A 14,460-nucleotide genomic window follows, 5' to 3' on the forward strand; every position below is an offset into this window, starting at 1 on the left:
ACACAAAGTTTCCTTGACTATACAACTATTGGTACTCATAGAATTATCATTTCAATTTCAAACATAGTTGTAAAATGAAGCCACAATTGAATAATTCATGAATCAAGAGATCGATGATGGTATCCTATGATAATTATAATTTCAACATAAGAATTAAAAAACATTTCATTAACCGTAACACTAAGTCCACAATTCACAGCAAATTACTTTCAAATACTATCCTTGGGTAAAGCTTTTCTTGAAAGATAATATTTCTACCCGTTATACATATTAAAAGTTAGCTATAAATTTTGGTAATTTGTTTCTTAAAGATAACCACCCCAAAGATTGGTTATGGTCTTTTAGAAAGTACTAAAATAAATCATAGGTAAAGATGGCTTGTCAGAGCCTTTAGTTTTTTAGGGATGCAAATTATGAAAAATGAACTGCTAAAACATGAACTAATTAGTCGCCTCCTTTGCATCCTCTTGATCTTCCTCAAACTCATTTGACTCTTCTAATTCTTGTTGCGCATGTGTTGCAATGTCTATCGCATTGATATGGTTTTGTTGAGTTACTGGCGGGCATGTCTTCTTTTTATATGCCCTGTACTAAGGATTGGTGATAATTCCTCTACAACAGGTTCAACTTTAGCCTTTTCTCTTATTCTTAATTTTTTCACATTTTTACCAACCTATGGTATTTCCCAGGGAATGTCTTTAACTTCATCACTGGTGGAATCCAGCAAATCAATGACATTCTTTACCCTTTCAAGAGACCTACAGTCAAAGCTTTATTTGCAGAAAGATCATATTTAACCTTTTGACAGAAGCCACTCTTCGTTGCATCTATCTCCATGAAGATGTTAATGTCTATTGTGGAGAAGTCCCTTCTCAAGTCACATTGGAGGTTCATATTTTTGACAATTGATGTTATGAGCCTAGATTGGAACCCTTTTGTAATGTGATGCTTTCAATCTTGTAATTATACTGAGAGGTTAATTATCATTAGGATTAGGATTATGGATGATGTCTTCTAAAGTTAAGATAGTAGGGAGCATTTTGGCTATCTCTTGCATCTCCAGAAAGGCAGTATTTTGGCTATCTCTTGCATCTCCAGAAAAGCAGTAGACATTAACTTCATGTAGCATGATATTCACTATTTAATTCATGGTTGTGATATTATTCCTGAAATGTATCCTTAAATTGTATATATCACTAGAAAATTGTTTTGTAGAACGATCATTTTATGATTTATCCCGTGAAGATTTGAAGTCCATTTATATTCTGATCTGTAGGTGACATGATTCACTACAGAGTCTATCATTGCTTGAGATTGATGCATGATCTAGGGAATGAAATATCACTACTCTTGTGCATATTTTGCTTAAGCATTGTCCATGAGCTGAATGCCTTGAATTCACTGTCATTTCTATGCTACAGAGAAATGGAATTTTTGTTTATATGTTGGTAGAGTTATGATATTATTGCTTGATTTGTCTCTGATGCCTGATAATATCTACATTCCTAGATGTACTTATTTCTTATAGCTCAACATAATGATTGGTTGACCTTCTGAAAGATCTGAGCCCCTCTTCATATTCCTGCTTAGTATATAAGCAATGCATATAGCACCAACATATGTTGTTCCAGGAGCTAGGTGAAATGCAAAGTTATTTTGGATAATTTTTCAGTTCCTTTCTTCTTGATCTCTTTGATGCTTTGTACTTGGAAACAGAATATCATCTTGATATTGTATTGATTTTATTTGTTTTTCCTTTTTTGGACTTAGCATCATGATTGATTCTTTTTCTACTAAAATACTAACCTTCTATAACATATTTGTCACTATGGTATATGCTGCCTTGAGAGTTAATGTCTCTATTGACTATAACATTGGAACTTGAAACAAGATCTTGAACCCTTTTAGATATTACTACCTGTCACTTGTTTTTTTCATTTTACTTAATTATTTGTTGGTGGATTGAAACCATTGGTTAGCCTCAAGTCACTTCATGGCATTTGTCTATTTTCTAGTGTACAGATGCTCACCTATTTTGGTAATTAAATAATTGTTGCAAAGAGGTTGTTCCTCGTCATATAAGATTGTGCCCTTAAACAAATTTCTCTCTTGTTGTTGTATTATTGTGACATATAAGAGACATGCATGTTTTGAATTTGCCTTGCTATCATGTTAATCAAAAGTTCTTTCCCTCTGGCATTTCTCTCTTTGTTACTCAAAGATGTAGTTGTCATTTATCCATATAGGTGAAATGCATTATACATATTAAATTGTAAGCTATGAGATGTAGTGTGAAGGTATACTAAGCATGCTAAACTTTCAACAAAACAAATCAAAACTACACTTATGAAAAGACCTTCACATTGAAACTAAAAACACCAAAGGAATACAAACCCCACTTCTTCAAGTAGATTTAAATGAAGAGGATTTGTCCAAGATAATATGTGTGCTCAATGGATAAGTGCTCAAGATTCAAAGGATGGGATTGATATAACAATGGAGGATGAGAAGGGATTCAAACTGTGGAGTTGTAGATAAGATAGGATGACAACCAAGGCAAGCAAAATTTTGAATTTTTGAATGGGCGGGAAACCTTGCAACTCACCAAGTAGAGGTCTTTTAGGTGTTGTATCATGAGATTCTTGTGATGCGGAGAAATCTAAGGGTGTTGAGAGTGATGGGGACCCATAGAGGGTCATGAATGACCCCAGGAAGAAGGTCAATGAGGGAGCAACATGTGGAAAGGATGCTAACAAGGGTAAGATAGAGAAATTGGGGGAATCTTGTAGTGAGATGGTCCTTCTACTGCCCTTGGAATTCTATCTTTGGCATCAAATCTACGGGTAAGTCACGATTCCCAACTCTTAAAGACATGTCAAATAAGAAGGGTAAATTTGGCATTAAGGTTCCTAATCCACTTGTTGACCACAATATTGACCTTATGGCCCTTATGCTTTTGGGTAAGTTTGTGGGAGTAATACCTAGCATAGATATTGTTAGAAGTTAAGCGAAAAAGAAATGGCATTTGAAAGGACAAATGGAAATTTCGGCTATAATGAAGGGCTTCCTTTCATTCTCCTTTTCCTACTAGGAGGATTTTACCAAAGTTTTTCATGTGGGGCCTTGGGTGATTGGTAAATTGACCCTTGCTCTTCAAAAATGGTCCCCTAATTTGGATTTCAATGATTCATTTTTTGTTCAAGCTCCTATATGGGTTAGGCTTCTAGGACTTCATCTAAAATTCTGGTATGAAGATATCTTTAATGGTTTCCTTCGGGAAATTGTTGTCTATTGACCCAATGATATCCTCATGTAGGAGGTTGATCTATGCTAAAATATGTATTTGGGTGGAATAGAATAGTGATATGCCTAAGCTGATTGAGATCCACTCTAAGTTAGGTAAAACTAGATTATGAAAGCATCCCTTTTGTGTGCTTTTATTGCAAGAAAGCAAGCCACGTGGTGAAGCAATGCCCTTCTTACATTGAGAAAGAAAAGGTTAGAAAAGCCCAGAAAAATGGAATGGAAAAGAAAGGAAATGGTAAGGGCAAGGAAGCTCAAAATCTTGTTGATCCCATCTTGGTCCCTGAAAAAAATGAGGAGAATGTAGGGGTAGACTTTGATGGCAAGGATAAGCAACAATTACTAGATACAAATCTTGGGGGTGTTCCTCCTCAATCAAATTCTAAAGCTAGAGAGGATGGTATCTAGGTGGTATCAGCTAAGGATTCATCTCAAAAACCCTTGGAGGGAATGTTGATACCGGATGAAGAGGAGAAAGCCTTAATAGGGGAGGATAAGACCCAACTATAGAAGGAAGATGGTGTGCATAGCCAGTCTAATCTTGTGGGAATCCCATTTGTTCCTGACACAAATCAATTCTAACCTCTTGAAGAAGGAGAAATTTGAGAGAGCAACGAAAAGGGTAAGGATAAGGGTATTGCTCTTTGTAGAAGTTGATGAAAGCCAACTTCACAGCTCACCAAGATCACCTACATGGAAATAACCTATCGAAGGGAAACCAAGGAAGGAAGAGGTGGAGCTTGGAAAAACACTAAACAAACTGAGAGAGAAGATATTGCAAACAAAGAAAAATGTATTGCTATACAATATGCCTTGAAAATGAGTTGAGAAATACAATGAGAGAGCCTGAATATAAAGGCCTCAAGGAAGCTTGTAGAACAAGCTGGAAAGTGCTAGAAGATAAGGTTGACAACTAAGCATACGTTCACAAAAGGTGGGATATCCTCGAACAAGGTGAGGAGATAAGTATGACTTAGATAGGAACAAACTCTCATGTTGTCAACAACTCCTAGACTACAACTATTAAATAAATGCATTAACCTAAGTAAACTTAAATAAAAGAATTAATAATTATTTACTCTAACACCCCCACGTAAGTGGAACTTAGGGGAATGCCTTAAGCTTACAAAAACTAAGATGAAATGCAAAATGGGTCCCGGCAACAAGGCCATGTTAGGTACCTATGTACAATGCAAAGAAATGCAACCTATGAAAACGGAGAAAGAGAGAAAACCTCATGGGAAAACCCCTCCCCCAAAAAGAGGTAAGAAAATCTAGTGAAGGACTAAAGAAGTTTCCAACTAGAGGAATGTCCTAGAAAATAGGAACAAAGAGAAGATCATGAAGAGCATCACTGAAGCATGAAGAAGCCGCAAATTCTGTCATCAAAAAGAAACTTTTGATCTGAAGAACCTCCTTGGAAGAAAAAGGCATGAACCGAGCATGTCTAAATCGTAGATGATCCATCTCACCAAAATGCATAGCTAGCCAGTCATTACAATCGCCTAGTATATAGAATCAAGTACTGAATACATAGTTCACATTATCGAACCATCGAACCAAGGAAGCATTAGAACAATAGAATAACTCCCCCTTAATGCAGACGAGGTGAGATAGTGGGCCAAAATCCTCTGTAGAAAGAGCCAAGAATGACGAGAGAGTTGAAGAGGTACAAACACCTATAAAGACATGGTCACTGACTCTGCATGGGGCTAATGTTGTTGAAGGACACTCGCTTGACAAAGGAAGCGGGCACAAAAATGGCAACAACTATTCCCCCCATGGTGCTTTATAAAATAGTGTTAGTACAACTGTCTCAAAACAACGTTCATGAACCCAAAATGCAAGAGTGGCACTTTATCTCAGTGCGTTTGCAAAAGATGCTTACAAATGATAGCTACAATGATCAAAAAAGGAAAAAAGCTGATAAAAAAGATAGTACAGCCCAAAACAAAAGATCTCATGCCATGAAAATAGTCCTCAGACCTGGAACACCCAAGATATCCACCATAGAGAAAAAAAATTTATCAAAAACATGATAGAAAGAGCATAGAGCAGAATCTAAAGGAAATGACAGCATTTCTAAAAATATGACAAAACCAGCTTTTCAAAAATCTAACGTTTTCAAAAAATGGAGATGGGACACAAAAGATATGCTTGTCGGAGTGAAAAATAGAACTTCAGACTTTGAATGCAAAAATGGGCCACAAAACTGCATTAAAACCACAAAATACCTACACCAATATCTTTGTCTCAGAACCAGCTTTCAGATGCTTCTTTCAGATCGAAAAAATACCTCTGTATGCTCAAGTTATGGCCAAAAAATTGCAAGTAGGTCAAAAAAGACCTTGGAGAGGTGCTGGAAGGGGTGTTGATACAGGTTGACGTCATGCTGATGTCGATAAATCACGAGCTTAAAATTGACGGCTTCGCAACAGTGGCCGCAAAAAAAGAGGCCACATGGCTGTGCCATGTAGATGTCACGTGGCAAGATGTTGATGTGTCTGGGTGACGTGGTAGGGGCCACGTGGTAGATGCCAACGTGGCACCCAAAAAATGTGTCGTGTGTGCTGGAAAAACACCAGGTAAGCAGGAGCAGTGACTGGGCAGAGCAGAGCGGAGGAACCCTGGCAAAGGTGGTCATAGAGGCGATGGGAACATAGTCACCACGATGGAGGCGGTGGGTAGGCAGTGTCGAAGTGGCTGCGGAGCAATGGCCGCAGGTGGGCTGCACCACAGTGGCTCTACGGTGTTGTGCCAGTGGAGTAGGCTACGAAATAGCGCGGGTGCGGCGCTCCCTTTTTTTTTATTTTTACATGCCAAAAATGTTCGTACAGTCCATATGGCTAGCCCAAACTAAAAAAATTTGCCTCTCGGAGCTCTTGTCACCAAAATTCGCAAATTTTATATGGATCCTGACTGTAATGGGCCTTCTGAACTCAATGGCAACATCCGTTTAGGCCCAAAGTTCTCTAAAAAAATATTTTTACCTCGGATTGAAGAAAAAGGCACAAACAAACTAGGGTTTGTCTCTGAATCGTGGCTTCAAAAATCCTTCGAACCAGGAAGCAGCAGGGAGGCTTTGATACCATGTAGAAGTTGATGAAAGCCAACTTCACAGCTCACCAAGATCACCTGCATGCAAATAACCTATCGAAGGGAAACCAAGGAAGGAAGAGATGGAGCTTGGAAAAACACACTAAATGGATTGAGAGAGAAGATATTGCAGACACTAAACAATGAGAGAGCCTGAATATAAAGGCCTCAAGGAAGCTTGTAGAACAATCTAGAAAGTGCTAGAAGATAAGGTTGACAACTAAGCATATGTCCACAAAAGGTGGGATATCCTTGAACAAGGTGAGGAGATAAGTATGACTTAGATAGGAACAAACTCTCGTGTTGTCAACAACTCCTAGACTACAACTATTAAATAAATGCATTAACCTAAATAAACTTAAGTAAAAGAATAAATAATTAATAAATAATTATTTACTCTAACACTCTTGTCCATGAGTCTCCCTTTGAGGATGCTCAACCCTACAACATCCTCCAAGGAGTTGTTGGCCAACTGTCAAACTTGTCTCTAAACATGATTAAATCCCCATTACTTCATAATAAATAGGCATGAGATGGAATCAAAGACTCTAGTGATGGAGTGGATATGTCAACAGAGAAGTAGGAGAATGCCTTGAAAAATCCAAGAAAAATAAAAGCAAGAATGGCTCATCTCATGTTATCACAAGAAGAAAGCATAAGGCTGATTTCGGGGCCCAACCAAAAAATCTAGGGCAAAAAAATGTCAACCAGATTAGGGATGAAGAAGCTAGCAATAATATAACATATAGTATTCAGCTCACCATTCTGGAGGTATGCTCTTCTAAGAAAAATGAAACTAATTTCTTGAAATATTTGTGGTCTTAATGGACCAAATAAGCAAGATATTATTAAGAATTTGATCAAGGATCATAGGCCTGATATTGTTCTTATTCAAGAAACTAAGATGTTGAAAGAGAAAACCAAGAGGTTAAGAATTTTTAAAACTTATGTTGTTGCTAGACCTAACTTGGAAGCAGCTTTGGGGGGTTTAATTGTCCTTTAGAATTCCAACTAGTTTAAAGGGGAGGTTATTTTTGAAGATGGGAATATAATGTTTGTCAGATTTGAGGACATTAAGGACAATTCCAATTGGGTTATTACTAATGTTTATGCCCCCAACTCATAAAGTAGGAGAAGAAACTACTGGAATAGAATCAAAGATATCAGTACTGCTATCTACCATAACATGTGGATTGGTATAGGGGATTTTAATATGCCTCTAAGGGAGGAAGATAAATGGGGCAGATCTTATTCTTAGCTTGATAGTAGGATGGACCTTATGAATTGTATCAATGATCTGGCCCTTTTCTATGTTGACTTGCAAGGAGTTTCCTTTACTTGATCTAATCGTAGGCTTGGAAATGATCTCATCCAAGTTAGACTAGACAAGGCTCTTATTTTCATGGACTAGTTGTCTTCTTTTAATTTCTCGTTATTTGTCTTGGCGCTTATTTGATCAGACCATTCACTTATTTCTTTGGTTATGGATGCTCTTGGGAGAAGGCGAAAATTCTCATTCAGGTTTAACAAATTGTGGTTGGCTCACCCCTCTCATGCTTATAATATCAAGGAATGGTGGAATATTAATATTGAGGGAACAACTATGTTTAGAGTTGCTAAAAAGTTAAGGCATATCAAGATTCAAATTAGAAAATGGAACAAGACTGATTTTAGGAATGTCTTTGATTCTAAATCTACCCTACTCGTTGATATTAACCAAATTCAAGACAAGATCTAGCAAGAGGGTTATGAAGAAGAAAGATTAGTTGAGGAAAGAAAAATACTTACTAAATACCATGATATTGTTTCCAAGGATGAAGTCTTTTGGAAACAAAGATCTAGATCCCTAGTTCCCACTATTATTTATGTACAACAAATGGGTTTTGATCCAGGGAAGCAGATTCTTGACTCTATTATTTTTGTTGATGAAGTTATCCATTTACTTGAAGCTTCTTCTAACACTAATACATTTGGCATCGATTTGCAATGGCTAGGTGTCGCAACTACGACAGCAATGTGTCGCCACTACGACAGTAATAGACGTCATTGTTTTTTAGTCACAAATTATGACATCTATCCTATACCATCACAATTATGACGCCTATCTGTCGCTATGCAACCACTTTATTGTGATATCAACCCCATCGCAATACTTGTGTCGTACGTCGCAATTGCGACGGGGTCGCTATGGCGACAACGCCAACTGTCGTCACCATGCTTGTCGCGGACGTTGCAATTGCAATGTCCACCACAAGCATTGTGACGGGGTCACTGTGGTGGTGATGCCAACTGCCGTCGCAATGCTTGTTGCAGACGTCGCAATTGCCTACATGTGACATCTGGTATAACAATGTATACATTGAGAAGAATGAAGCATCTCTCACCATACAAGGATGAACTCTTTATGAAGAAAAATATTAAAACAATGAATTATATTATGTATTGAATGATCAATCAAGATTCTATGAACAAAGAGGCATCTTAAAAAACCATGAGAAAAATAAATAAACAGCTGCAAATGCAAAAAAACAAAGAGTACGTACAAAAATAACTCAAGAGAACAAAAAGATAACAAGACACTACAAAAAAATACAATCTTAACTACAAAGACCATAGCCATTCCATTTGCACACATTGACACGATGTAGCAAACATGTAATTAGAACGCAGTTACTTGGTTTTAAAATGGGAAAATTTTGGCATAACCTCTGGGAACTAATAAAATCATATGATATATTAAAAACTATGTTTCTGGTACAGGATTGGGAATGGGTACAAGATCTGAGTCTGTTGTACAGAAATTTTTTTCCCTTACGTGCAATATGCTTGGGTATTGTGTGGCTGTACATACCAATATTTAAACTAAAGAAAAATACAGAATTATAAAACTAAATACAATCTATAGTAGATACTTCATCATTGATCAATGACAGATGCCAAAATGGTAGTGATAAAGATAAATGACAATTCATAGTTCAGACTTTCAATATTATGTCATATGCCATTTATCAGCTGCCCTTCAAAATGTCAAAATGAGAAAAGAGAGTGAAGAGAGCACAAAAAGTCTTGTATTGAGCTACTTGGTGCTTCTAGAGGCGTTTTAGGGGTATTGTTTGCAAAAAAAGGGTTAAAATATAGCTTATTTTGTTACTCTTTGGCACTCAATGCCTTTGGCTACCCTAAGTATGCCTAGGTGCATAGCCCAAGCATACCCATGCATACCCCCAAGCAAACCCATATCTAAATATCCACAGCCAAGGGTGCAAGAAGTGTTAAGGGTGTAACTAGTACCTTGGAATAAAAACAAAACAAAAAATGATTCTCTTATTTCATGCCAAATATAGTGTGTACACTTTATAAACATAGTGTCATGAGCCCTGCTGGCTTACACTCAACTATATTGAACGATGAATTTTTTATGTATTGAAAGTTTTATGTTTTTTCTGTGTTTTTTTAATATATGATTTATTCCTTTGTTCAGAATATGAAATATATAGCAATGCATGGGAGTTGAAATTGCAGATCCTTCCTTCTATATTTTATTGTGCAAATTAAGACAACAATGACAACTGTATACAATGCAGTATGCACACACTGAAATTTCAAATTGCAAAAACCTGGTAATGTTGGCATGCAATATTGGGGTCCAATAATGACAAAATTCTCATAATAAATTTTCCCAACAATGATAAGAACCCTTTAGCAGATGAAATGCAGGTCTGAAATTGAGATCGCTGACCTTCTTTGCACCCATGATTGCCTCTATAAAAAGTGTTAAATAATCAAAATTGACTCTCTCTTTTTCTTGGTATGTAATGCTTACAACAAAATATTCCATTTCCTCTTAAAAACAAATTGAATAAAGCATGTAGAGTATAAAATTTTCATGGAAGAAAGAGCCCACCAAAAATTCAAGCTGCTTAGGGTGCCACAAGCGACGATGGGTGGCCAATTCATCTGCCATTTCTCTTCCCAAATCATGAACATGATCATGCATTCTAAATTGAAGCTTGTCGCCATATTCCTCATCATTTTAGTCATGAATTTGGCACTCAACCATTTCAATAAGACACTTATCTTTGAGGGTTTGAATTGCATGCTTTGCCCTCCAACCAGAAGCCTCTCATATTCTCATGGCCATTCACTTCTCTTTGCTCCCAGATCCACCCATTCCAAAGATACCAGTTATCTTAACTCTATTCTCCTCCTCATGTTTGCAATGCTGTTCAAAATCTTCTACAATTTCATCTAACCCCACAGGATGTTTTGCTACATCTAAAGATCTTTCCTTTTGTAGCTCTTTTAGCACAGTGGACACTATATTCTTAAGCAGCAGCTCCTGATTACTAAGAAATTACAAGAATTTTGATTAGAAAGATGTTATGCTCTTGTAAGCTGAAATTCCACATTCTAAGTTTTATTTAGGTACGTTCTATAAGCTAAAATCTTATGTTCAAATTTTTTATTTGATTAGATTGTTCATTTAGAATTGCAAATTGCATATATTAAATTTTGATTTAGATATGTTCTGTAAGCTAAAATCCTATGTTCAAAGTTATGATTTGTCTAGATTGGTCATTTAGAATTATAATAGTCCTTATTTAAAAGTACAATTTTAGATGAATCATCTAAACTGATTGAAACAAACTTACACATAACATTCAAGATATGATTTATTTAGATGGTTCATCTGAAATTACAATAGCTTATCCAATTAAATCTAACTTACCCAATAAAGCTCCTCTATAAATAAATATTTTGGTGAGCCATTTAAACAGCTTGAAACCTAAAGTATGCTACACAAGCCAAAATTTTATGCTCTGAGTTTAAAATCAAGTAAGAAACACTTCTTCATGGAAAACACACAAACAAAGTCTTACTGATAGTGTTTGTTGAATTCATATCCAGTGATGAATGAGACAAAGTGAAGGGCTTCCTTCCACTCTTGAAGCTTGTCTAGGTACCTGCCCTTCTTTTCATATTTAGAAAATGCATTTGCATAGACTCCATTTTGGATGTGACGGAGATCAGCAGGAGCAACATCATAAAACACTGGTATAATCAAAGACTTAGTTTGTTACATGAGAGAAAGCTCAGCCAAACACCAAGGAGAATTTGCATAACCTTTAGAGAATATGGCAATTTGAACTGAAGTAGAGCTAATAGCGTTCCGAAGGGTAGAAGGAAACAAGTCTCCCAAGTCCATCTCTCTCAAATCAAGAAAAACTAGAACTCTCATACCTTGAAGAATATTGTAAATTGGCAGAACCAAAATGTTTTTCACATCAGGACCCCTGTCATTGTTAGTATCTTATTGAGCTTCACTTTGTTTCGAGAATAGTTTAATATTCTCTACTAAACAGGGCCAACCATGTGAAGGTGGAAGCTCATCTGGCCCCACCCCCCTCCCCCTAACATCACTCTACATTCCCCGTTAACATCTAACATTCATTCATTCTTTCAACCATTAATAAAATGTAACATTCAATCAATATCACATGATAACATTCAATCAATATCACATGATAACATTCATTAACACATTAGATTCGTTAACATGCAACATTCATCAATATTCTGCATTAACACATAATTCATGAACATTCATTAGCACATAATTAAATTCATTGAGACATAAAATTCAGTCATTATCAATTAAGGTATGTGACAATCATTTCTTTTTTTTCTTTCTATTTCTTTTTTCTATGTAAGCTCTAAGAGGAGCATCAGTGTCATCATCAATTCCCCCCTCATCAGTTGTTCTATTCTCTTTTCTTGACGATCTCAAATTCCTATGCTATTGCAAAGGGGGGTCCTCTGCAATAACAAATAAAAGAGTTAAATTAAAAATAATTTATTATAATTGTTACAAGTATTTAATTATTTTAAATAACATAACTGTGGCGCTCTTTACCTAATCTGATCACATCATTTTGTTTGGACTCAACGTCAACACGCTCATGAACATTGACCCCTCGATCCTCTACAACTGCTATACAAAATGTTACGTTAATCCAAACACCAATTGCAATTACATATAAAAAAATTAATAGCAAATGTATACCTCCACCACTGGGATGCACATCATGCGAACTTTCAGCATCCACAGATTGTGTAGAAGGATTGTCAGGCTGCATTCCAACATCCTAAGCATTGTTATCATTGCTTGCTTAAAACAGATATACTCACTTTATATTGGAACTTAACATCAAATAGACTAATTGGTAAAGTATTCGATTTGAAATAAATTTCATTTAGCATATTTACCTGTGGCTCAAATGCATCATTATTAGAACCTTCCACACCAATTTAAGCTCGTAGTCATTCAGCCACGGCTCTATAGCCTTGTCGGAAGCCAATTCTCTTATCCTCTTCTGTGAGGCATCTCTTGAACTCTGAGCCCTACATTTTTGCGTGGTATGGTGAATTTTACTTGCATTGTTTCATCAACCAATGGAGGGTAGTTAAAATATCAAAAGCAAATGGTAAATAGTTAGTCTGTGACACCTTATTTTGGTCACGTTGGAGTTGTTCTAAACTGTCTTTGGTGTTTGGGAGGTCTAGAGGATCCAATTGCACTCTTGGTTGGGTGTGTAGAATAAAGGTCAAGTGCTGCAATCTGCCCTGTGACTGGTAACAGCAAGTTTGCCTTAGACCTAATTTTTTTTGGGTTGTGTTGATGTTTGTTTTGGTTTCCATTTATGTTAGAGGGTTGGAGTTGTCCAAAACACTTGGTGTCAAGGTTGGGTGTATGATGCCTTGAATGGTACAAGGGAGAAGTAACTAGTAAGCAGCCTTATGTGATGAGTTGGGTCCATGAATTAAAGGAGTAGTTGTAACAGCAGATTAGTTCCTTGTTTGAAGGTGAATCAAGCCTTGAATGTTCTTATGGAGAACAAAGGATTGGGGTGATAACTTGAATTGCTTAGTTGTTTCAAGGTGCTAGGAGTTTGTTGGTGCTTCCAAAGTGTGTTACTCTACATCATATATTGGTGTGGAGGAACACTAAGATCCAAGTTGAGGATCAGGAGCATAGACAAGCTAGTCTATCCTAGCATTTCCCATCACATTATATAAAAAATTTGATACAATTTTTCATTTACTAATACTTACAACTCTTGCTTGAAGTTTTGAAAAACCACCAGAGTCGAGCTTGTGTGTCCCGTGCTTTTCTAGTCTTGCCTTTGTTGCCTTTGATGTGTCAGGAAATCTATGAAAAGTTTGAAATATGTTAGATAGTATAAATATAGAGGTTAATTAGTACATAATTAGATTCTCAATAGTATCACATACCTTGCTATACTCTCCACTAGTGTAATATTATTTTTCTTGTCAGCTTTATACTTTCCATCCAAAATGAGAGCCTGCCACTCAGCCTCAAGAACATAAGGTGGATGCTCATACCTGGGGTTATCCCATAAATTTTTTCTTTACTAGTCCCTAATATACTTCAAACATAAACCAGCTTTTTCAAGGAGCTTGTTTCTCTTGAATGCACGAGGTCTAAAGAGTTGGGTCATGCTCTCTATAAGATTATCCTTCAACAGTTTGTCTTGGTTATTCCACCTTTTAAGTATGGAAAATAAAATAATAGAATCCATGAGCATCTTAGCACTTTCACAAGGCTATGATGACTTTTGAGGGTAGCTGCATGATTGAAATTACGAGCATGTCGTGGGCAGTTTCTCTAGGCTGTGGGTGACTTGTGAGTGTAGACACCTAAAAACCTTTAGAAAATAAAGTATTTTTATTTTCTGAAAAATTTCTGATGACATCATCATTTATTAATTAATTAATTATTTAATTTATTTATTTATTTTTATGCCATTAAATCCCTTTATCTTAATTAAAAATATTTAATTAAGGAATCCCTCCCAAAAATGTTTAAATCTTATTTAAACATTATTTCCTTATTTATTGATTATTTAATTAATAAATTGACCAAAAAACCCAAAATAAATAAATAAATTATTTTTTGTCCAAAACTTGGCCAATTCCCTTAAGACCACTAACCTCTTCCAAAATCTTCTAATCCTTCTTTAATTTTGATTAAAGGCTAAT

The sequence above is a fragment of the Cupressus sempervirens genome, chromosome 9 (assembly GCF_028749045.1).
Source record: "Cupressus sempervirens isolate cs-2001-9-10 chromosome 9, ASM2874904v1, whole genome shotgun sequence".
Classification (NCBI taxonomy): domain Eukaryota; kingdom Viridiplantae; phylum Streptophyta; class Pinopsida; order Cupressales; family Cupressaceae; genus Cupressus; species Cupressus sempervirens.